Below are 26,912 nucleotides of genomic sequence, written 5' to 3' on the forward strand. Positions count from 1 at the left end.
AGGATACAATGCTCTGATGAACTAGAAAATAGAAAAACAAATCAATTAGGATCACAATATCTTTGTAAACATAACACGACGCAGCATGAAGTTTTAATCCAATTAGAAAAGCCCGAGAAGTGGCCTTTGGCATCAGGTCCAGCCTATCAAAAATAAAGCAAAGTTTGTTGGAACAACTCTGCTAGGCCACATATGCATGAAGCAGCAGCGGCTGGATTGTAACATAACACTGGCAGGATGGTCAAAGAAAATTCACAGACACTGATACAGAAAAAGTACATACACACACACATAAATACACACATGTATACATACTACCAAAAAACACAGCCGCAGATAGAACCAACCTGGAACACAGAAAAACTTATTCCAATGATGCCTCTCTGTGCAAAACGTAATCCCTTATTAATTATTCATTGCAGGCCATAGTCATCAAACTTTGTCAATCCGTGAACTTCCAATGAAGTTCGTTAATCCCTAATTAATTATTTTCAGTATCAATGTATAAAGCAGGCATGAATATCATTCTCATTATGATTACATCTGATTTTTAAACACATATAGTCTTAACTCCAACATTATGACCCAATTTATTCATTAATGACTATAGTCATCAAACACTTTCTTTCTTTAATGTACCACAACCAATAAAGGTAATTCCAAAAGAATTCCAATTTTTTTGGCACAATAACAGCAGCACGAGAGTAAATATGCAGTTTCCCAAGGTGACTGACTTCTTTAAAGAAACAATTCTCATGTATAAGTCTTGGCCTAGTTCTTAAAGCTTCTGTATTATACTATACTCATATTTCATAGTTACACAATAACAGACCTTATGTTTACAGAATACACTTCCACCTGTATATATCCTTGTAGGCCTCCCTCTTCCTGAAGGACTTGTCATTGTTGACTTCTGTGCACAACATGAGGGTTTCTTTTGTTTTCAGTGAGTTTTCTTAAAACGTACAACTTCACTCATATTTTTTTGAGACAGGGTCTCGCTCTGCTGCCCGGACTGGAGTGCAGTGGTGTAATCATGGCTCACTGCAACCTCTGCCTTCCGGGCTCAAGTGATCCTCTCACCTCAACCTCCCAAGTGGCTGGGACCACAGGTGCAAGCGATCACAGCTGGCTAATTCTTCTACTTTTTGTAGAGACAGGGTCTCTCATGTTGCCCAAGCTGGGCTCAAACTCCTGGCTCAATCGATCTGCCTGCCTCAGCCTCCCAAAGTGCTGGGATTACAGGCATGTGAGCCACCACAACCAGCCTACAACTTTATTCTTTATGTAACATCATGTAAACTAATTTGGGTCTGAGGATTATAAGAATGCTGGGGGATGGATCCTTACCTTAATTTTTTAAAATCTCTTCATTCAACCCATTTTCTTTCTTTTCTTTTTTTTTTTTTTTTTGGAAGATGGAGTCTCTCTCTGTTGCCCAGGCTGTAGTACAGTGACACAATTATGGCTAACTGCAGTCTTGACCTCCCTGGGCTCAGGTGATCCTCCCACCTCAGCCTCCCGAGTAGCTGGGACCACAGGCGTGCACCACCACACTCGGCTACTTTTTGTGTTTTTAGGAGAGATGGGTTTCACCATCTTGGCCAGGCTGGTCTCGAACTTCTGATCTCAAGTGATCTGCCCGTCTTAGCCTCCCAAAGTGCTAGGATTACAGGTGTGACCCACTGCACCCGGCCCATTCAACCCATTTTCTAAGGACAGACGGAGTGGGGTGGGAATCTACAACCTAAAACTGCAAAGAGCAGCTTTTCATTCATTTATGCAGCAAAACATACTGAGCTCCTATATTCAAGGTAGTTAGGGAAAAAATATGGGTGGGGGGATACAGTAGAATAAAATAACAGAGACCTTGACCTCATTTCTTAAAACACTCAATCTCTGACATCTTTAACTCTTGTATAGCAATTAATAAGCAATTGAATTTTAAATTTTTTTGGTATAAAAAAGTTTCAAAACATGACAGGATCCCTAATTTTTTAAAACAATATGTTGAAAACAAAATTATTAGTTGGTGGTCTAAATGGATTCATCTCCTTTTCCTAGAGAATGTTAGGCAGAACATTTACTAACTTAGTATGGCTTAGGTCCTGTCTGCAAAGGGAAAAAAAACTCCACAGTTTTTTCCAGCTTTAGAATTCTATGACAATATTTACAACTGCTGTGTGTAAACGAAAAAACATACAAACACTTAAAAGTTTATCTTACACTATAGTTTTGCCTCATCTATGGCAGCCTCCAAAAATGACTGCACTAAGAGGAAAGGAGGGAAAAAACTGCAAAGATATCCAAAATCAACAAAATGTCAGCTCCAAACATTTAAGTTCATCACTTCAGTTTGCAAGCAAAAAAGAGTGTTCATGTTCACTCAAAAAAACAAAAAGCTAAGTTGAAAAGAAAAAAAAACAAACAGTAGAAGACGTGAAGTTCACAGTTTCATTCTAAGAACCTGGAGAGGGGGGCCTTTCACTTTATATTTGAGTAAAGAATTTGGAGAAATTTCCCTAGCCAACTTTACTTTGTGAACGTCACGGCCACTGTCAAACAGTCAGTGAGGTATCCGTAGAATTCTGGTGACTGTCAGAAACACATATACAGTAGAAGAGACAGGTCTTCTCCTGAAGACTCAGTATTTATCTCAAAAAAAGAATCTCGGGCTGGACATGGTGGCTCACGCCTGCAATCCCAGCACTTTGGGAGGCCGAGGCAGGAGGATCACTTGAGGTCAGGAGTTCGAGACCAGCCTGGCAAACACGGTGAAAACCTGTGTCTACTAAAAATACAAAATTTAGCTGGGTGTGGTGATGGGCACCTGTAATCCCAGCTACTCGCGAGGCTGAGGCAGGAGAATCGCTTGAACCCAGGAGGCAGAGATTGCAGTGAGCCGAGACTGTCCCACTGCACTCCAGCCAGGCAACAAGAGTGAAACTCCATCTTCAAAAAAAAAAAAAGAATCTCTGGTTATGAACAAAAGAGCATTTCCAATTTGAAAACTATTTAGTTACAAAGTGTTCCAAGAACTTACGTTTTAAGATGTTTCATAACTCCACATAATCATCTTTTTCTCTTCCCAGTTTCCCTGCCAACCTAAGTAAGTACCTCAGGAGTAAAGGATCAGATGGCAAATGTAAGTATTCCAAAACAGAAGAAATGATTTTGTTGATTTAAATTACCTTCTGTGCTTGAACAGCCTCAGGGTGCAAATAAAACATACTACTAATTAAAAGAACCAATAGTAGTACTAATAAAACATCTACAAAGCAGTTTTTATATAGACAGAGGCTTTTAGGTACTTGCCTCCTAACCTCAGCACATGGAACAATGAATGTGCCCCTAAAACGAAGTGAACTATTTCCACTTCTGTTGGAGAAGAATAGTCAACTTAAGTCCATGGCTGGAGAGAGAGAACCCTACTTGATATTGAGGCATCATAAAAACTTGGGCATAAATCTTACAGATGAAGAAACATCTAGCATGAGAAACAGCACAGAAGCCATTTCTCAAGATAGATAACTGTACATAGGTCATTGTACTCAATGGAAATCACAGCAATGGTTCCCAAACTTTGGGATTTCAATAAACAGAAAATTTACAAACAAAATACCTGTATGTCCTATGTAAGCTTTCCAAAATCTGCCCTGAAAACATTTTTTAAAAATTAGTAACTGCCATCTACTATTGGTATTTCATTAGAAAACAAAGTAGTAAGCAAGAAGTAATTTCAGTATAAATGCAGCTTATGACTTTTGGTTAGCTGTTTCTCATTTTACTCCAGACGAATATAAAATCTTTATTAGAGATCATGCTGGTTCAAAGATCAGTGTCAAAAAACAACTAATCTAGAGACTTAACGTTTTCACTGTCTTAAATCAGTAGGATTATGCTACAACTGCTCAACACCACACATTTGGCTCTGAAACAGGCTGAGTCATCTGTATGCACAGGTATTCCACAGCTCTTCATCCTCAGTGTCAGCGACAGTCTCCCTAAAGCAGCATTATCACTCTTCTCAGCAGTGACAGGTTTCTGCCACTCAAAAAGACCCAATGTGTCCCAGAGTCCCATCTCTGTCTTCATGATTAAGCTTCCCCTCCAAAATAAGCCGAACTCTTAGACCTTGCTGGGAAGCTGATGTCTCAGAGGCAGGACCCTCATCATAAGCAGCCCTGCATTCCACCCAAACCCCCCCATCGCCCCCTCGCTCTCTCAGCACACTGCTCCCCAATGTCACGTTTTAAAACTGTTTTCCTTCCACACTCATGGCCTTCATTTTCATTTTAATCTGATTTCTTGTGTGTAAAAAGCATAGACAAGGAAGAGTCATGAAGGGACAGAGCAGATGATCCTACCTGACTCACTATACTCAAAAATAAATAAATAAGTAAAAGAGTGAGACTAGTTTATTCACAGGTCACATAAATGCAAAAAACATCTTTGGGAACAGGGGTCTGGGGATATATGGGAAATCCTTGGACCTTCCACTCAGTTTTGCCGCGTATCTAAAATTGCTCTAAAAATAATTGTTTAAAACATTTCTAGAGGAACTAGATGAACCACTAGTTTGTCAGTTCCATGAGAAAAGGGACCTTGTCTATTTTGCTCATCACTGTACAGATACCACCACCTTGCACGAAATGAGTGCTTAGTAAATTGTGATAAATGAAAGAACTTCCACTGTGAGAAACCCAGCAATGTTTTCTGGGAATTATGAAGTTACTTAACCACACCGACTTATGTTTTACTACAACAATTTTTAAAAAGTGATTATAGGATATATAATTTAAAATAGGTACTAAAGTCAAGGCAACTAACCAAGAGCATGGTGCAGCGCTACAGTAAAAACATGGGCAGGCTGGGCACGGTGGCTCACGCCTGTAATCCCGGCACTTTAGGAGGCCGAGGCAGGCGGATCACGAGGTCAGGAGTTCGAGATCAACCTGACCAACATGGTGAAAACCTGTCTCCAATAAAAATACAAAAATTAGCCAGGCGTGGTGGTGCATGCCTATAATCCCAGCTACTCAGGAGGCTGAGGCAGAAGAATCGCTTGAACCTAGGAGGCAGAGGAGGTTGCAGTGAGCCAAGATCGCGCCACTGCACTCCAGCCTGGGCGACAGGGTGAGACTCTGTTAAAAAAAAAAAAAAAAAAAAAGGCAAAAATTAAAATAGTTTAACAAAAGGGTCCCTTTAAACCTAAGGGAAAAAGACCACAAACACCACCAAAGGCACTATTATTTTGTTCACAAATAGAAATGACTTGGTGGGCTGCAAAACATTTATTATGATCTTAAAAGCTCTAAAAGGCGTATGACCAACTGTGGGTAAATGGAAATCTCTACATTTAGGATGCTCTAAGGATCTGTAGCCAAAACAAACACAACAGACTCTCTTCACACACTTTGAACACACCCAGGCATTACTGGCTAAACTACCCGTTTTTTATTGTACATAGGCTTCCTGAAACATATGAACTTCTGTATAGTCAAAATCACGTAATAGCAAACTATGTTAAAATGAAATTCTACCACATAACGCTAGTACTAAACAGGGTAACTTCTTAGGATAAATTTTAAGCAGATTTTAACAGTATTGGACAAACGAACTAGGTCAAACCACAAATAGTTTCATAAATCTTCTTAAAACCATCAGGTCAATCTATCCCGCCTCTTGCCAACACTTTTTAAGTCTTAAATTTGGTAAACATCTTAAGGAAAATCAAATACACTTTTTAAACAATCTGCCACAATGCTAATTTAACCTGCACATACATGTGAGGTTAATCCAGTTCGCATGTGAGTTATTCCCTGTCAATATCAGGCAGTATCAATTTGCTGATTTTTTTTTTTTTTTTTTTTTTGAGACAGAGTTTCATTCTTGTTCCCTAAGCTGAAGTGCAATGGCGTGATCTCGGCTCACCGCAACTTCCACCTCCCAGGTTCAAGCAATTCTCCTGCCTCAGTCTCCCGAGTAGCTGGAATTACAGGCATGTGCCGCCACGCCCAGCTAATTTTGTATTTTTAGTAGAAACGGTGTTTCTCCATGTTGGTCAGGCTGGTCTCAAACTCCCGACCTTAGGTGATCTGCCTGCCTCAGCCTCCCAAAGTGCTGGGATTACAGGTGTGAGCCACCGCGCCCAGCCAATTTGCTGATTTATTTACATAAATTCATCTTCATAAGCAATTATAAAATTAGGATTTTAAAATATTGTACCAGTATTTAAATCAGAGCTACCTGAGAAAGACTGAACTGTTTTGAGTCGATAGCACTCATTTTTCTGCCTCAGCACAGCAGAGCTATGCCACATTCCCAGGGGTAATTGTGGGTCACCTGTAAGTGATAAGAAGATGGGACACATGCAGTATGAAAAATCTTGCCAAATAATTCTGATACTCTAATCCACCCCCACCTCTTGCTTCCACAAAGCAGACAATAATTGGTTTGTGCAAAAACATATATATATGCATCTTATTAAACATCTGTTTTATGAGATTATTCAAAGAATAACAGCTAACAATTATTAGGTTTATAACTACTAATTATTAACTTTACGGTTCAAAGATTTTATTTATTTATTTATTTATTTATTTATTTATTTATTTGAGACAGGAGTCTCATTCTGCCTCCCAGGCTGGAATGCAATGGCACAATGTTGGTTCACTGCAACCTCCACCTCCCCGGTTCAAGCGATTCTCCTGCCTCAGCCTCCTAAGTAGCTGGGATTACAGGCGCACGCTGCCATGCCCAGCTTCTTTTTTTGTATTTTAGTAGAGACCGGGTTTCACCATGTTGCCAAGACTCGTCTGGAACTCCTGAGCTTGGGCAATCCACCTGCCGTGGCTTCCCAAAGTGCTATGACTTCAGGCGTGAGCCATCTCACCTGGCCAATTTTACATATATTATTGAGGCAGGAGAATAGGGTCTGGAGGCAGGGAACCTATGGCTGTTTCACACAGACTTCCTAGAGCTAAATTGAAAGGAAAACCCTAACTTTCCACACCTAAGTAACAAAAGGACCAGAGGCTACTCCCTTTGACCTTTTCTGCATGGCAGGTGGGAAACTGGCTGTCAGCAACAAATCAGACTGATTTCGGGCTGAGTCTTCATTTGCACAGAAGTATAACTGTGTGAAAAGCAACCAATCAGATGTTTGCACAGAAGTGTTACCTTTGTAACTGCACTTTGGCCTCTGGTTGGCTCCTTCCTGCAACCAATCAGACCGATTGCGGGCTACCACTTAACTTACATGAGATGAGCATGAAGTGGCCAACGGGAAACTTCTAGGGGATATTTGAACCCAAGAAGATTCTGTATCCGGGCCCTTGAGCCACTGCTTGGCCCACTCCCACACTGTGGAGTGTACTTTTGTTTGCAATAAATCCTCACTTTCGTTCTTTTGCTGCTTCCTTCTTTCTTTGCTTTGCTGGGCGTTTTGTCTGATCCTTTGTTCAAAATGCCAAGAACCTGGACAACTTGCAGTCACGACCCTCTACCAGTGACACTGTTACCAATCCTCAAACAAACTTAAGGATAGGTATTATTTCCATTTTACAAATGAGAACACAAAGAACACTCAGATAGCCTCCCCAAGGGACCACAGCATATAAAGACGGGGTGAGGTTTGCACCCGCTCCATACACAGCTTCCTAAATAAAAGAAAGGCCTTGAGTACACAGTTGCGCTTACATCCACTCACTTCAGTGCGAATCGATGGCCACGTCTCATTCTGGAAGATTCTCAAACCTACCACGTTTTAGTTCTTTTTCTCTATTTAATCTGCAGATGGATTTCAGGAGGTATGAAATTCACTGAAAAAAAAGGTCATTGTGGTTATGCATTGCCGATAAATAAATTATGGTGATAATCTGATCCAGCAAAGTCTGGAACATCAACCAAAGACAGGTCCCAAAATTTCAGTGCCCAATTGCATTTGCATTTTTGGATCACAGAGATGACATCTGAAGGTCACATGACATTATAGAATGCTGTACAAACAAAGTTTGAAACAGGTGAAAAGAAAAGTGGGAGATTTATCTTGTAGCTCATGGCAGCATGGGTGTGTCAAACTTGAAAAGCACAACACAGGAGACGACCTTACACAAAGCAGGAACACACATATTGCACAGATCCCATGTTAATGTGGTTCAACAACAAAAAGTAAATATTAACACAAAACAAAAAGTTTTCATTGAATGGGTTTTCATCATACTTCGGTATTATACATTGGAGTGTACTTTTACACCTGGCTGCCCTGCAAAATAATGGATTGTTAAAAATAAATTCACTCTTAACAGACTACAGTAAGATCTGGCAATGACACTGCTGGATATATATCCAAAAGAAAAGAAATCAGTATAATATATCAAAGGGTATCTGCATCTCCACGTTTATCGCAGCACTATTCACAATTGCCAAAATATGGAATCAACCTAAGTGTCCATCAATGGATGAATGCATAAAGAAAATGTAGTATACACACAAAATGGAATACTATTCAGCTATAAAAGGAATGAAATCTTGCCATTTGCAAAAACACGGATGGCACCAGAGGACATTAGGATAAGCGAAACAAGCCTGGCACAGAAAGACAAATTTCACATGTTCTCATTCATATATGGGAGCTAAAAACTTTTTAAAATTGAACTCAGGGGGACAGAGAATAGAATGATGGTTACCAGAGGCTCAGAAGGGCAGCAGGGAGGTGGGAATAAAGTGGGGATGGCTAATGGGTACAAAAATAATCAGAAGAATGAATAAAATCTAGCATTCAATGGTAAACAGGGTGACAATAGTTAACAATAATTTATTGTATATTTTTAAATAACTAAAAGAGTGGAATTGAAATGTTCCCAACACAAAGAAAACCTAATTACCCTGATGTGATCATTACACATTGTATGCCTTCACCAAAACGTTACATGTACTACATAAACACATACAACTATTATGTACCTATAATAATTTTTTTTTTTTTTTTTTTTGAGACGGAGTCTTGCTCCATTGCCCAGGCTGGAGCCAGTATTTACTTTGGAAATTTGTTTTAGTTTTATAAGATGTTTCCATTTAGTTTATTTTATACATAATTTTATGAGATTAAAAGTAAGAATTATTTAATCAACATTAAGATTTTATAGTAATTTTTCCTTTTCAAAAAAGTCACAAATTCAGCTGGGCACCGTGGCTCACCCCTATAATCCCAGCACTTTGGGAGGCCGAGGTGGGCAGATCTCCTGAGGTTGGGAGTTTGAGACCAGCCTGACCGACATGGAGAAACCCTGTCTCTACTAAAAATACAAAATTAGCCAGGCGTGGTGGCACATGCCTGTAATCCCAGCTACTTGGGAAGCTGAAGTAGGAGAATTGCTTAAACCCAGGAGGCAGAGGTTGCAGTGAGCCGGGATCACACCACTGCACTCCAGCCTGGGCAAGAAGAGCGAAACTCCATGTCAGGAAAAAAAAAAAGTCACACATTCAAGGTTGAGTGCTAGCCCCTTTTTAGCAAAACACAGGATATTATCATCTCAATTAAGACATATTCACTGAAATGGCGTTGTAACTAGCCAAACACATAGCTGTTTCCTCGATCACACATCTTCACAAATCTGGACTAAGAATGGTGTTGGGATGGTAGGATAAGAATTGAAGTTTCAAATACAAGATTCCCATTCCCTAGAATCAAAAAAGCTGTAAGAATCTTATAAATGCTACCCTAGCTATGAAGACCATTACCCTAACAAAACTCCATAAATGCAATGCAATAAACTTATCCTCTATTTTAGGGGACCCACATAGACATGGTAAAGTCCAGGCATTTCTAGAGCTGTGGTACAATGTTTCCTCCCGCGTTCATGTTCAATATTGCTACAAAAATTACTGTGCTGCTCGGAAAACCTGTAGTCCAGTGACAAAAACTCAGTAATCTCTCCAATCTGTAGGGTCAAAGAAAAGGATGAGATTCTCAAGACTTATCTAAATCGTAGTTTTTAAAAATATTTAAGAAAAGCATCTACTTTCTGAAGCACTGTTACTGTCACTGCTGAAGACAGAAGGAAAAGCCAGCTGAAAAGGGATGATGGTGGCCCCTTGTCATTTTCCGATTCTACAACGCCTTCTGGCTCCAGTTTTTTGGATCCCCCTCCATTACTAAATCCCAACCTTCGATGGCCACTTGAGGTCAACTTCTACTGTACCTATCCTGGCCAGCTAGAAACAAAACAGGGGAGTGTCTGGGTGGAGCCGACAGTGTGCACACGGGTCTATCTCCAGGCAAATCTCTGCTCTGGTGACCCCACTTCTACTCTATTTCTTTTAGTGAGGCACTTTGAGGATAGTACTTTATTGGTGGTTTTTAATACTACCAATCACAGTTAAGTGTTTATCTGCTCCAACCATATGTAAGCCCAAAAGAAAAGTAGGAAACCTGAAAGAACAGATGTGACAATCATGCTCAGTATTTAAGTATACATTTAAAAATTCTAGGAAGCACTGGGATTTCCCACCGATGACAACACTCACACTTGTGGGGGAAAACTATTACTAGAAAAGTTAGCAAAGGATTCCAACAATAGCTATCCCCTTACTTTTAGCTATCCCTTGCTTCATACCGAGCCTAGTAAGGCTCGGTATGAAGTACATCTCTTATAAAAATCAATGTTATTTACCTGGTATTAAACTGAAGAATGTTTAGTTTACATTAAGCTTGAGGAGATGGAGGGGGAAAGGGAGAGTAACAAAATTGAAAATTTAAAGCAAGAAAATCAAGACGGTGTTCAGTTCCTTGAGGATATTAGAATTTACCCAAACTTTTATCATCACATATTACAGCACTCCCCAACTGCTCTCTTTCCTAGGAGCCATGTCCTCACCAACCCAAACACATACAATGAATTGTAGTTATTCCCACGTCAAGAGCTCCTTAAATTTTAATCCTACTCATTTTACTTTGATTTGACAGTCTCTAAGTAAGCTATATCACAATAATATCACATTTGTCAATAAAAGCACTCCATCTCAAACAGAACAACGACAGGAACAGCAACAGCAACTGCTCACATGCAATAAGTACCTAGCAAGTGCCAATCACTAGCCCAAGTTATTGTGTCCTCACTTTGCCTGTAAAGACTAAATGTGATGATCCCATAGCCCCATGGACCACCATATACAGATGGGGAAATCAAGGCACAGAGGGGTCACATCACTAGAATATGGTGGAGCCTGGCTTTGACCCCAGGCCTCTGACTCCAGGACCTATCCTACTCTAAACTGCTATAATACACTGCTCAAAAATGCCTAGGTTAAAGCTCCCATGTATGTAACACAAATTCATTCTAAATTCAATCATTTCATTAATCTACAAATTCCACATGCTAAATTTATGTAAAATAAGGATGTGGATGTCTTTCAGTCCCATATCTACTTCCAAAGAGTAGTATATGAATGACATAAATGATAAAAATCAAGAAATGGTCCTCAGCTGTCGTGGTGGCTCCTGCCTGCAATCCCAGTACTTTGGGAGGCTGAGGCAGGTGGATCCCTTGAGGTCAGAAGTTCGAGACCAGCCTGGCCAACATGGAGAAACCTCGTCTCTACTAAAAATACAAAAATTAGCCAGGCATGGTGGCACACACCTGTAGTCCCAGCTACTCTAATTGGGAGGCTGAGGCATGAGAATCGCTTGTGCCCTGGGAGGCGGAGGTTGCACTGAGCCAAGATCGCACCACTATACTCTAGCCTGTGCAACAGAGTGAGACTCTGTCTCAAAAAAAAAAAAGAGAAAAGAAATGGTCTTCAGTTGGACTCAACAGTGTTTGCAGACGAATGATTTACAGTGTTGCCAAGAACATTTGGCACATTCCCATCACACATTGTATTAATCTGTTGGTAATGGGAATGAGATAAGGAACAATCTAGCAAAGAGGTCAGCAGCAACATTCAATGCCCCAGATATGCTATTACAATCATCCAAATCATTAAATCATCCAAATATAGTTAGAAGGCAAAGGTCAAAAATCCCTTAAGTTAAAGCCAAAGACTTCCAAATAATTCAATTTCATTAGAGAACGAAGAGGAAAATTTCCTAGAGGTTAAAAAAATTCTACTATCGTAAAGAATATATAGCATCAAAGAAACCCATATTAAGAAAGATATTAAGATATGAAGCAGGTTCTCTAAAATTTCAACAATTTATTTTTTTTTTTCTTTTTGAGATGGAGTTTCGCTCTAGTTGCCCAGGTTGGAGTACAATGGTGCAATCTCGGCTCACTGCCACCTATGCCTCAAAGGTTCAAGTGATTCTTCTACCTCAGCCTCCCAAATAGGTGGGATTACAGGCATGCACCGCCACACCCAGGTAATTTTGTATTTTTAGTACAGATGGGGTTTCTCCATGTTGGTCAGGCTGGTCTCGAACTCCCAACCTCAGGTGATCCGCCCGCCTCGGCCTTCCAAAATTCTGGGATTACAGGCGTGAGCCACCGCGCCTGGCCCAATCTAATTCTTTAAAAGCCAAGTTAACCTGCAGATCTGAAAACATTATTATTTTTAAGCCATTTAATTATAACCTAAAAAACAGCACACAAATTAATGCATATTGCTCACTATGGATAGAAACATTACAGACAGTTTCTACTGGGCAATTAGACATCTGAACAAGTAGTCTTTCTTGTTCAATTTTTCTCTTTTCAAATTAAAAAAAAGAAAAACTTACAGACAAGCATCATCAATCATTAAGAGGGCCTGGTTCTGATATTATACGAGCTCTGTCAACCTTAATCAAATTGCTTGACAGATCGTAGATAAGTAATGACTTGCTTAGGTTAAGCAAGGCCAGAGTTTTCCTTCTGTAGTATATACATCTCCAGAGTGAAAATAAACAGCCTCACACCTCGTCCTGGGAGCTGCACTCCCCTGCTATTACAACTCAGTCTTCATTTCAACAGACGAGGAGGAACCTTTGGCTTTAAGAACATCTATTTTTCTTTCCTTCCTTCTCAATATGGTCATCAGAAGTCATCAAAACCATTTTTAAACTATCTCATTTAACAGTTAATAATTATTTGAATCTACACCAAAATAACACCAATTAGCTATCATTAAACGCCAAAACATTTGTTTTGGCCTGCATTACACAGTGATATAAAACAAAACAGAAATAGTTAACAACTGACAGAAGCAATACTAAAGGAATCACTTAAAACTGCAAAGCTTGAATTCATGTTGTAACATATCCAAGAAATTGAAAAATTTTGTTTCAATACCATCGGTCACATTTTGGCCACAGGGGCACCACGGAACAACAGTTAAAATAAGAAAAACAGCATCCCTATTCAGATTTTGTATTCATTCTATAACCAAGACACAAATAATGAACTAAAACATCCTCCTTGGTAACTTCTTTACATATAATTGGAAAGGGCTTTCATACTTCATATTCAGCCAGGATATACTGTTAAAAGAATTTCTAAGCATCCAAGGATTCTGCCTGCTCTAAAGAAAAGTGTTAAAAAGCAAGGATCCCAGTAGCTAGGGGAAAAGAAAATGAAATGACTTCTTTAGAAGAACTTTAGAAGAATAAGTTTAAAAATACAAGATACCAGGGAGTCACTTTTACCTTAGGCAAAATGTGCTTCAATGTTTTCCATTAGGTCAACAGTATCTAGAACGCAGAGCTTGTGGTTTAGAAATGTCAAAGACCAAAAAACCAAAAAACCAAAAAAAAGCACCCTTAGAATTTAACTATTTTAATCTATTCCTAAACACATACAACTGTGCAATTATAACCTAAAATAAACCTAAAAAGAAAGACTAAAGTTCCAAATAACACTTTTCTCCAACATGCGAAAGAGACATTTTAAAGGACACCTAACTTTGAACTAGATTAAAACTTTTATATCTGATATCAATGCTCGATCATTTAGTCTTCATGATTTTCATTCTAACAAAAACTTTACAATCTCATACATTTCCTGTAAGCAGCAAAAAAAAAAAAAAAAAAAAAAAAAAGGTCTGTAAAATACTTTGCAAAATTTAAAAAACTTTATACAAAGGGCTCTATAAAAGTTATTTAAGACATGATCATTATCGGAAACAGGAAAGGAGAAAATTATTCTGTATACAGAATAAAAAAAAAAAAATCACAAAACAAGATTTGTAATTGCTGAAATACAAACTCCTCAGCAGGGTTCCAAGGATGGGGTGTGCTGTGGCTCCTCCTAAGCCTGTCTGTGAACGCAACGCACAGCCTGGGTCAGGACTTTTCTTTCCCAGTCCCCGGGAGGCTCCATTCTTATAGCCTGCAGGGCACACAGACAAGGGCCTGGCTCTGCAAAAAGCAATACTTCACTCCTTTGACACCATATTAGTTATTGTTAAATTGCCCAAGTACACATGCAGCATACATTCACTCTAGGTGAATCGGAAACAAGACACTAGTATTTCTCAGTGAATTAGAAAGAACCTTTATGAGCGAATGGGGACTTCGCCTACTCAATGTAAATTTTTTTTCCAGAAAAAATTCAACATGAAGGAAAAATTCAACATTTCAACATGAAGGAAAAAAAACCCTTAATTGCACAAATGAAAAACTCAAAAATCAGTTTCTCATTCTTGGTTGTTAAAGGCCTATAGCATTTGAGATGTGGTGGCTGCTGCTTTGAGTCCATGGCCAGCTGACACCTATAATCACAACTAATTAAGTGTCCTGTATACATGTACGGCTAAGGAAACATGAATCTAGCCAAGTGTTATAGTTTCTGCTCTATAAGGGTAATCACTTCCTTATCTTTTCCCTAACAATCTGCCTATCTGGGAAGAGACACCCTAAAATAACAAGTAAAACACTAACAGTGTTTTCTTTAAGATAATTTCGGATATTATTTTCAAGGGGGGTGGAAAGCATTCGCCTGGATTTACCAAGGTTCACATTTAGAAGTCCACTTTGGGAGTTAGCTACAAGACTCCTATTAACATTACTAAGATGCATGCAGTCCAAACCCTGAGTTAAAGTTTATCTGATACCACAAAATATTGATATGAAATCTTTGCACAAGCTGTATTGTATAATTAAAACCCCCACCGCGACTGCTGTCATAATAACAAATGTGAAATTAGTGTAAGACCTAACCACTATGACAATAGCTTTTTTTTTCTTTCTTTTTTTTTTTTTTTTTTTTTTGAGACAGAGTCTTGCTCTCCCTGCTCAGGCTGGAGTGCAACAGCGCAATCTCGGCTCCCTGCAACCTCTGCCTCCCAAGTTCAAGCAATTCTCCTGCCTCAGCCTCCCAAGTAGCTGGGATTACAGGCACCCACCACCATGCCCAGCTAATGTTTTGTATTTTTAGTAGAGATGGAGTTTCACAATGTTGGTCAGGCTGGTCTCAAACACCTGACCTCAGGTGATCCACCCGCCTCAGCTTCCCAAAGTCCTGGGATTATAGGCATGAACCACTGCACCCGGCCAACAATAGCTCTTTTAAAATGTATCCTCAAACACAAAAGAAATAACAAATAACATCAATTGTGTTTGCTAGCCTAACAGGAGACCATGATTAACAGCCAATCTCATAATGACTCAAAATTGGCTTTAGTTAGCCATGGGATTAAAACAAAACAAACAAACCAAAAAAATTTAGCTCTAAATGTATTATGAAAATTATACAAAAGACCTATATACAGTCAAAACATGATTACTGCAATTTCTTTTAAGAGAGAAACCCAACTAAAATATAAAAGAATTTAAAACATGGTGACTAGAGCTTGGAATTGGGAACTCAGGGTAGAAATCTGATCTATTTATTTCTGTTGTAACCCTAAAAAGGGCTCATACTATAAAAAAGAAAGTATGCCTAATTTTCAATAAATAGAAATCAAACTACTGATTTAGAGATCACAACAATTCTAATCAAATTATAATATGACTTGAAAATATGTTAAGTAGAGTATACACACTCGACACTTGGTATCCACAGTTCCTCATCTACGGATTCAACTGACTACAGACCAAAAATATTTGGAAAATAAAAATATACAAAATAATACAGGCCAGGCGTGGTGGCTCATGCCTGTAATTCCAGCACTTTGGGAGGACAAGGTGGGTGAATCACTTGAGGTCAAGAGTCCAAGACCAGCCTGGCCAACATGGCAAAACCCCATTCCTATTAAAACTACAAAAATTAGCCAGGCATGGTGGCAGGTGCCTGTAATCCCAGCTACTTGGGAGGCTGAGGCAGGAGAATTGCTTGAACCCGGGAGGCGGAGGTTGCAGTGAGCCCAGATCACGCCACTGCACTCCAGCCTGGGCAACAGAGCAAGACTCTGTCTCAAAAAAAAGAAAAACAAACAAAAAAACCTTTAAAATATACAGTAAAACAGCTATTTACATTGTGTTAGATATTATAAGTAATCTAGAGATGATTTAAACAGGAAGATGTGCATAAGTTATATGCAAATACAGGGAACTTCAGCATCTAAGGATTTGGATAGCCACAGGCAATAGGGGGTATCATGTCCTGGAATGGATCCCCCATGGATATTGAGGGACGACTGTATTTACAACTAGGTGTAAAATATACGTTTACCCACCAGAACCAACTCAGCAGAACCTCGCTATAATTCTTATTACTGTAGAAGAAAACCTGCCATTTCCTTTTGGATGAACATCCAAGATTTAATGGAAGAAACAATAAAATGACCTCATTTAAAAAGTTGATCACACAGTAAGATGCACCCAGGAGGTAAATCACGGGCACAACATAGCAGTTAAGACTCCAGTGTGGCTCTACTCAGGAGTATAATAATCTATTAAGAACTATAAAAATACCTCCTCCAGGTTTAGTAGTTTCAAGGTTTACTGGAACTACTGCTTGGATGTTAGGACACCAGACCAAAATCCTGATAACGAGCTGTCATTAAATCATGGTCATATCTAGAAATCTAATTTCACAATAACAGTGCACAGGATGAAATGGGAAGGAGGAAACACTAAATCAAATCAAACTGCTCTGATTGGTAATCTGATATTATTGGACTGGTGTTTTTACACGGAGAGATAAATAGCACCTTTCTAGCAAAACTGTACGGTCACATACATAATCACATTCAGACATTCAGCCACATGATCATTTTATGAGCCAGTATCAGATGCTTTCACTACATTGCAAGCTATGTAATATCAAGCCAAATTGTGACGTTTAACCCCATTTTATAAATGAGGATTCCCCATACCCCCTCTCACACTCTCATAGTCACCAACAGGAGAGAGACCGTTAGAATGACTGAGATAGAGCTTAGTGATAAACACTATGTCCATTCCAGCTGAAACCATGCTCACTCCCTAATTCTTACTGCCTGTTATTCACTGCGTTGCTGTTTTGTTATACACACACCCTAAGGCCAAAATCATGAAAAGAAGCCAAATTAAATGGGCAGGAAAAATGTCTTATCCCCAGCTTGCAATGCTATTTTTCTTTTTATTGGAATAAGAGACTGCCAAGTTCTGATGTCACTACAATAATTTCATGGCCTGATAAAAGCAGTATTTTATCCAATAAACATTCATTCCCCTTGCCAATTTTACCTCTAACCAGGCAGTGTGTACAATTACTCACTGAATAGATATCAAACTATAGTAAAATAAAGAATTCTAATTACTTTTATTCTGATACTGTAAAAAGCCAGTAACTGTCAGAAATTTCCCTGGCAAGAAACACAATCCAGAATATATTTTCTAGTACCTACATACCCAGAAGAACCCCTGTAAAACACAAAAAGACAAAACATGGCATCAGCATTCTGGGCACTGAATAATGTTGCACAGAACAACTATATACATTTTAAATATACAAAATTGTTAAAATATTCAAAATATTTGACAAGGATTCCAGTAATAGCCTGATAATGCATGTCCTAGTATCTTCCACATGTAACTGTTTTTTTATCTAAAGCTTTCGTTCATCTTCACTACTTGAAGCTGTGGTATCGCTCCCCGAACTTGAGAGTCATTGATGTCACTGAATTTTTAAGAGCAACATTGTGTGTTGAAATCATTCACGGACCTAGAGAAGACGGTTCAGCATCTTTCTACTCAGTGTGTTCCACCCAGCTCATCAGGATTATCTGGAAACTTGTTAGAAAGGGAGGATATTGGGCCTCACCCCAGACCTACTGAATCAGAGCATGCACTTGAGCACACCCCCTGACCCAGAAATTCCAATGCACATTAATGCCATCCAGGATATCTGAGTGTTTAGGACTTGTTCCGCAGAGTGCAAAGAAAGGCGTGGGCGGGCCAATGTACATAGGGGAAAATCACATTGTCCTTAAGGAATAAGGGGGAGACCAACATGTATGCAATTATGATGCCATATCAGTGCCAGGAGAGATGCGTTTCCAGCCTGCGAGAAAGCATGGCATATTCGTGGAAGGCAAAGTAGCTGGGATGGAGAAGCTTCCAGTAGGCATATAACACTGTATATGCAATTAAAGACCTGGGCTTCAATAAGTGAGCACTTCAGGGACTTGAAAGGATTTTAACGAAAGCAGTCACATGACCACATTTACATTTCAGAAAGAGTACTCAGGCAAAATGTAAGAAAAATCGATGATCTGGAAGGGGACAAACCAAGACTGAAGACAAGGGGATGAGTTAGTAGCAGTTTAAGCAGGAGTTGCAAAGGCATTTTTTTCATCTCACGTGCTGAATCTCCTCTGTCCCTCTCCCAAAGTCTGAGAAGGAGAATGGAGGGGTAAAGTAACGGTAACAGAGAAGAGATAAAGGCGGCCCACTTCTAAGCTACAGGGAGGATGGAATTGGTATTGATGGGCATACATAAATATAAAACAGTAAAAACTCAATATACTTTTCTGTTTTATAAAATGGAGAAAATACTATTTTGGTGATTCAGGATTCCACAGTTCCTTCCATCATTTAAAATATCATAAAGTACTATATTTACGGATACAAGATGTGTACATGGTTAAATATCTATGGATCCCAGAAAATATCTTGAATATGGTTTTGATACTTGGATAAGTCACTGATATTGGCCTTTTCCCCCTATATGAGTTATTTATCTCTCTTGTAACTCAAGTTTAGAAAAGTTGCAGTGGAGGAGGAACAAGAGGGGCATTTATTAATGTTTACATATAATGTGTTGTAGGAATGAATAAATAACTGGGCCAACAAATGGCTTCAGATGTATACCTATATAAAAAGGTAATATATGCTATACTTTTAAGTATTATCATTTCTGATACTGATACACTTAGAATATTGGAAAAGTCCCTATTTAAGTAAGGAGGAAAGAATATTTGACATTTACTTGTTATAGTGATAAACTAAGGATTACATTCAAAGTGAAAACAGCCAGCAAGTCGAGGCAATCTCCAACTTTAAACTGGAGCTGGTTTAAAAAAATGTATTTATCCAATGGCTGTTTGGAACTTTTAACATATTTCCTACCTCCAAAACCATGTACGTGGTGGGTATGTAGCCTAGGCACACCATAAAAGCCTATTTCATGGAGCCTCAGTCCTACAAACGCCTTAGAGGTTATTTGGTTCAATGTCGCACCCAAGGAAGAGATTCTTCCCACAGTACCCTTTGCAAATGCCACTAGAAAACTTTCAGGAATCAGGAGCCCATGTCCCTTCCAAACAGCACTGTTTCACATGAGGCAGCTCTATTTGTTGGATAGTTCTTCTTTCTTCTGAAATATAATCTGCATCTTTGAGTGCGCCTATAGATCAAAAGATGAATCATGTATCACTATTTCAACACTCCCAACCCCACTGAAATCCTGGCCACGGATGGTCTGAGTTAGGAAGAAAAGGGGACAATTTGCCCCTCTCCAGTCCAGGAGAACCCATCCCTGCATATGGCTGTACGTGAAGAATGACCTTGTGTCAAGAGCTACGAATAGTCAGATTTAATACAATTATAAATGTTGAAAAATACAATGTCTCCCTGAGAGAAAAATGGCTAGTGTTCAAGCAGAACACCCAGAAAATCCTTAATCAACATTTCCAATAACAGAAATACAAGCTATTAACCGCAGCCAAAGTCCCTTCCAAAATTTAAAACAAACAAACAAAAACCCTTCTGATTCATCTACTGAATCATCTTGTCTGTTTGTGAAATAAATTTTATTTAGCCTATTTGAGAATTTCAACAACACAAACAGAAATTCTAAATGTATAGGCACAGCCTGGCCGCAATTGTTAACAGGTGAGTGGCCAACACTCTTCATCCTGATATAAGTGCTTGGTCCTGTTCTTCACAATCTCACTGCAGTATAACATCCTAGCTCTACTTTCTTCCTTTTATGGTGGACTTCTTCTTTTTTCTTCAGAAAAGCATTGTGGTGTTTCATTTTAAACTCAAAGAATATTACACTAATGCTGGGCTGGTGGTTACTTCTGTACAACGCTAAGTGTTGATTATGGCATTTAATCCTAAGCGTAAAGGCTATAAGCTACCTTAGATGGTCCTTTTCCCCTATTTTGAGGCTCCCTCCTAAAAACACACACATAAAAATGAATACAGTTTTCAAAGCATTTGGTTTATGGAATTGTAACTGAAGGTAATTATACCTTCAAGTAGTGAATAAATCCAGTTCTGTGAATAAAAATGAGGTCATGGTTGTTTTCCTAAGATAGCCATTGGGATCTGATTTTCTAGTAATGCAGGAAGAAGTGTTATTTTCTTTTTTCCTCCAATGTGCCCATAAAATGAATTACTATGAATTTCAAACTGCACAAAAGACTCTACAACAATTTTAAAAGCATGCATTAGTACTGTATACATAAATAAATGCTATTCAATAACATGGATAAATCTCGCAGGCTTGTGTCTATTCTAGTGCTCATTATTGAGCAGCACAGGAACTCCGACATAGACTGTATACTGTCGGAGTCCATTTTCATATGGTTCACGAACAGGCAAAACTCATGTATTCTATTTCGTCAGAATAGCTGCTGGCTGCTAGCAAGAGGGAGGGCTGCCTGGATGGGCACCAGGGAGCCTTCTAAGGCCAAGGAAATGTTCTATATCTCAATCTGGGTACTGGTTACCACAGACATGTGCATATGTAACAATTCATCTAGCTGTTCACTTAGTATACATTAGCTGTACACTTGTGTATATTACTATGTTACACCTCAACTGGAAAAAAATAACATATGATGTCCAACTGCCTTCTAAGTTTCAACTGCAAATTTAAGAAAGCTGTAGTGTTCCATGTGCTGGCACTATTACTAGCTTCTGAGAACTCCTCATTATTGAGTATTTCAAAGAGATCTCTTCTGGATCAAAGTAATACACTTACACGTACAGGAGGAGTTCATAAAAATAACAGCAGCTAACATTTACAGAGGTTTTACCATATGCCAAGTGCTTGACTTTCATTATCTCATTTAATCCCACAACAGTGGTAAGACATAATTTCTGTTACTATCCCCACTGTACAGATAAAGACCCCCAAGGCTTAAGTCAAGATCATTGCCCAGGCTCACATAAATAACAAGAGGTGAGCTGGTCTAGAACGAGAATAGCTGAAAAGCACGCTCTGCGTCAGCTTCCGAATTCCCTGTTTGTATTAGGGTAATATCAAAATAAAATCGGCCTCACAGTTCCAAGTAACAAAACATCAACAAAATACGTAACTCAAGTTCAGTAATATAACCCATATATTTTTTTCTCACGTAACATTAAAGGCACATCAGTGGCTCTTAAGCATTGGAGTCCCTACTCACATTCCAACAGATACACAGCAGAACAAAAAGTTCTTTGGGCTAGTTTTTCATTCTCTCTGACCATCAAAATACACCGCACAGCAAAGCGACTAAACAGCTGTGAGTGCGACAGGCACAAACTGCAGTGTTTACTCCAATCCAATCCAGGGTCCCTTCAATTTGGCCAGAGTAGTAGGAGAAACGCCCAGGATTAAGGTGGAAAAAAAGCTAAACATATCTTCAAAAAGGCTTCTTTATTTTCTAAACACACTGTATTGTGAGGAGAATTTGGTAGAGGGCTACATGGGAGCAGGACGGAAAAGGCTGTGCACTATTTACAACATGATTTTACTTGGAAACAAAATATATCAAATGAACCATCAAATATGCTACTGCTTTCTGCATTAGCTGAGAACTAGGAGCATTGGAATTCACATTCTTGGTAGACGAAAACCAATTAATTACACTATCCACCATTCGGAACTGGTTTTCCTTGAAAAGTACACAAGAAACAAACTGGGCTAATATTCTGAAAAAAAGGTTGTGCCCAAACATTATTTGAGGCACGGGAAGAGAGACTTGGGAAGGAAGACACACTAATGTTTCTCAAAAATGTTGCTCCAAAGATTATACAGAATGTTTTTGGCAGATACGTTTTCATTTACTTGGCGCTGCTAGCAAGTCTGCAAAGTAATGCCTCAAAAACACTAGAAATGATAGAATTCTTAAAAAGACAACAGAAAAGACAATCTAAATTAGAATTCTATAATAATAATAATGTAACAGAAACAATCAAATTCTATCAAGAGTAAACTAAAATATGCCTATTCAAACAAGCATTTCATCACTGCAAAACAATTTGTTTCACATGAAGTCTGATTTTGCTCTCAGTTTGAAAGTTACTAAAACGATACATCAGCCTTTACAGGCAAGACCAAACAGTAAGATAATTTTACATATTTATCAAAAGATCATTCAAAGAAAACTTACCAAGTCTGCAACGTGTATAAGCTTGTGCTTCGGAGGGAAAGCAGAGAAGCCACTTTCTGTACTTACACTGGAGTTCACTTCAGCGCTAAACACACATCACTGCAGTCCGGCTTGTAATAAAGTCTGGACTAGCAATCTGCCTTTGGGTTGGGCTTTTCTCTTACAAGATAAGCTGTTAAGTCATGCCTTGATTTTAGATCTGCCAACATATGGAGTCTTCTAATGTAGCCTTCCCTCCACCCCCTCAACTCCCCCCTGCCCACATCCCCCCAATCCCCGCTCTGCTCCACTCCCTCTGCACACACACACATACACACATACAAAAAAGGCACTGCAGGGCAGAAATTCCTCAGGTGCTCGCTAATGGAATTCCCAGGGTCTTGGAGCCGCTTCGGGGATCAAGAGATCTCATAGCCCCTGCTGGGGTAAGGAGCAGCGAGTCTGTTCCATTTAATCAAATACAGAATGAATTTTCAGCTCTATTCACTAGCTTGTCTCCAGGGCTCTCAAAAGGCACCAGGCAGCTAGAATCACACACATGTGGCTCTTTTAGGCAAGTATAATTAGCTTGATTTTAAAAAGCCACATTAATAATATCACCTCAGGACCATTATTCAGGGGACAGATGACAATGATACTGTATGTTTTAAGCCTGACAATGGAGGAAAGAGCACAAACAATGAGGGAAAACTTGAAGGATTAAAAAAAAAAAAACCAACAAACCAGTTTTTCATTTAATTGGAATCCAATATTTTTCAAGGGACATTAAGAATATTCCATACACCATCCCTTATTTTTAATAGAAGAGAATCAAGTAAAGCCCTCCCCTGTGCTGTTGAAAGTCAATGAGTGCCAAATACACAACAACAACTTATCACATGGAATGTTTACACACAATATAAAAATTTAAGTAAAAACATTCTCGAATTCAAGTTCACGAAATTTCTTGAAAAAAATTCCCCATCAAAAAAATACTGTAAGAAAGCAAGTCCTTCAAAGCAACATATTTGGCAACCAGACTCCAAATTCTGTTTCTAATCTAATTAGTTTGTATTAAGTTCATTTACTTAAAAGGGGGGGGCTACCATGTACACAGCTCATCTACAGCTCCACTGTGTTGCCTTACCCATACTTCTACATCATGCCACAGCTGATCACAGGGCACTGGCTCATGTCATTACATGTTAAAGCAACACATTTTTCAATTCATTATTTATTTTCTAACTCTTCCCTGATTTTTACTAAGATAATATTTAATTCCTGAAATCATTTCCCTAGCATTTAACTTAGAAACAATCACCAATTTTAGTCCAAATGTTCGCGAAAATAAAAAAATTCTACAGAAGGAAAATTTTACTTCAACTTACATTTCGACAAAACCATACATGAAATTGTCTACAAAGTCATGAAGGCAGATGGGCAAAGTGGGAAAAGAAGAAGAAAGCCCAAGAAATAAATAGTCAACAAATTTTTACCTGCCCTCTTTAGAGCAAAGCCCTAGGACAGAAGTTCCTATTCCCACCTACTGCCTTCATCTGTATATACCTCGACGATCTGGGGCAGAAAGTCCTATCTTAAAGTGAACTTAATTCCTTTCCTGCAAAGTCAAACCACCTGCAAAGAAAGCAAGGCATAAGACAGATTTAGAAGCCAAGCTACACAAGCTAGATCAGTATCCAAGTCCTAAGGGTTCTTTGTACTTGAAGGCTTGAGAGTCAGAGCTGTTTAAGTACTTTGCACAGAAGAGGAGGTTGATGAGAACCATGGCAATCAATCAAAGCATCCCAAGTGAGTTATTACACAAACAACAGCACAGTACCTCTAGTAACTGATTTTCCTGGCTGACTAAACCATTCAAAGACAGACAGATTTCCCAAACACTGGGAAGTTTTTGCATGAAAGTTAAACAATATACATTTGTGTGTTTCTTAATAGCAATATAAATGTTTCTGTTCTACACACTGCCAGACACACACCCAGGGCACGTCTTTACAAAATGAAACAGGTTTTCTCCATCCTTCTCATATAACTTCAAGTGTGAGGCAGTTCATTTCAACATGTGCGTAACAGAGACTGCAGTATTTGATGCTTCCCGGGTTCCGAAGAATGCTATCTAGTTAAGCACTAATTTAAAATTTCTAGAATATTTTTTGAAGGTTTTCTTTCATCTTATCCTAAAAGTTGAACTATCCCCAAATTTTCAGCTAAAAACAGACTGAGGGTGACTATAAAATGTCATAGAATGTTCAGAATTATGCTGACAATAAACTCATTTCATTTTCTAACATCCTCCCCACCTTCCTCTCCTTGGAGACACTGTCCACTAGGTATGCCAAGTGTCAGTTGGGAATGTGAGGGTTATGTCATCAGTGCAGAAAGGAATCAGAATTCTCTGACTTGGCCTCTTTCATCTTTACTGGCATAGGCCTGAAAATAAATCTCATGTGAGCTTTTAGTCCAACCTCCCGTTTTTCAAGGTGTCTGGTTTGGGACACAAAGGCTGACTTTCTGTTGATGAGGTTCCCTAAATTCTGGATTCCCACTGCAAAGCAGTCTGCCCTTAAAGCACCTGCCACCCTCTGTCGTCCTGATGAGGAAGGGCAGGCACTCTGGAAACAGCTCCTTTTGGAGAGCCTTCCACCTGATTTGGTGGGGTTAGGGAGAACAATGAAGGGAAGGGCAAGAGAGTCTATCTATCCCCCTCAGTGATTTATTGCTGAAATTCCTAGATGTGGAGAGAAAGCAACAAAGGTCTGGAAGCTGCCGACTGAAATAAATAGCGAGCTGTAATGTATTTAGCAAATGATAATGCAATCCACAGAAAGCTTTACAGAGGAGAAGGAAAAATACACTCCCTGGGGCTGGGAAGTCACTGAGTGTTGTGAAGGCAGAGAAAGATACATTGTGCAGGAAATTTCTCCTGCTTCTCCCTACACATAAATCACTGTCTCTCGCGGGCGCTCTGCGGGGATGGAGGTTGAGAGAGGCCAGGGACCCTGCTCCCTTGGGAAAACGCCCGGGCGCCCTAGCTCCCCACTCTGCGGCATCTCACCTGCCCCCGAGGACCATCGTCAAGAAGAGGTTTCGTCGTGTCACTGACACCTCACCCCGCCTCCTCCCGCGAGGTGGCTCCGAGCGCCCGAGGACGCGGAACGCCGGGGCTCCCCGCCCGGCACGCATCAGCATCCAAACCCCGCGCGCAGCCCTGGACCCCCACGCCCTCCCGGGAACGCCAGCCCGCCAGTCCCCGGGACCTCCCGCCCCCTAAGCCAAGGCCCCCCAAGCCCAGTGCCCGCGCGCCACCCCCCCTCCAACCCTGCGGGGGGACCCCCGCCCCCGCACCTCTCCGCGGGGCTGGCTAAGCCTCCAGACCTCCTGCGCGGCAGCCGGCTCGGAAAGCCACCCCCAGGTCATCCCCCCGCGCGCGCGCGGCGGCGGCTACGGTGGCGGCGGCTGCGATCCGAACGGGCCCCTCCATGCACCGCGCAGGGCAGAGGAGGGAGCGGCGCCTCGCACGCCGGGACGGGGGCGCTGGGCAGGGCGGGCGGGCGTGGGGTCCCGGGTCTCCTCGCACCTAGCCGCGCGAGCCGGGCTCCCGGGCTCAGGGGAGGGGTGCTGGGGGGGCGGAGTCACCGGGGCGCGCCCCCGCGGCCGCGCTCCTCCCCGCCGAGGAGCGCGGGCGCGTAACTCGGCGGGTGCTGGGCCGGCCCGGAGCACGCGAGCAGCGGGAGGAGGGACCGGGGAGAAGCAGACGGAGGCGGGCCGTAGAGGCCGCTGCGCCCCGCCGGCCCGCGCCCCGCCGAAGGGTGCGCGCGCAGCCTGCCAGATCAGCGGCGGGGGCACGGGCCGTACCAAGTGGCGGAGGGGGGCACGCTATCTGCAGGACCCTCTGCCCGTCGTTGACCTGCCTATTCTGCAAGAGAGATACCCCAGGGGAGCATAAAAGGGCCTATTCTTGGGTGTAGGACAGGTAAGGATGAGTTGCCTTAGCAAGTCACGGAGATTCCCATCATGCCTGTACTCACGCTCCCCTCACCTTTCATTCCTCTGGAGAGGCGGCTCTTCTGGCAAGTCCCCAAATGGTCGACTCCGTCCCCGAGGCCCCGCCCCAGTCTCGCTCCGGCCCCGCCCCTCGCCTCTCTACCTAAGATCTCTGAGCCGCCAACGGGTGCATCCCTTCT

General features: G+C 40.6%; 1 protein-coding gene across 6 annotated transcripts in view; it reads right to left on the bottom strand.

Moving 5' to 3' along the window:
* The window catches only part of CDON (cell adhesion associated, oncogene regulated), a 103,502-nt gene extending 77,196 nt beyond the window's left edge, over positions 1 to 26,306 (bottom strand). For 2 of the 6 annotated variants that reach the window (XM_050755665.1, XM_050755666.1), the window contains exon 1: positions 6,250 to 6,574. The gene's annotated coding sequence lies outside the window, so the exon portion shown is untranslated. Of the gene's footprint in view, positions 1 to 6,249; positions 6,576 to 7,711; positions 14,014 to 22,731; positions 22,962 to 26,073 lie in introns of those variants that run through there. The other 4 variants (XM_050755664.1, XM_050755662.1, XM_050755663.1 and 1 more) reach the window with 4 other exon arrangements.
* Between the last annotated feature and the right edge of the window lie 606 nt (positions 26,307 to 26,912).

Source organism: Macaca thibetana, chromosome 14 (genome assembly GCF_024542745.1).
Source record: "Macaca thibetana thibetana isolate TM-01 chromosome 14, ASM2454274v1, whole genome shotgun sequence".
Classification (NCBI taxonomy): domain Eukaryota; kingdom Metazoa; phylum Chordata; class Mammalia; order Primates; family Cercopithecidae; genus Macaca; species Macaca thibetana.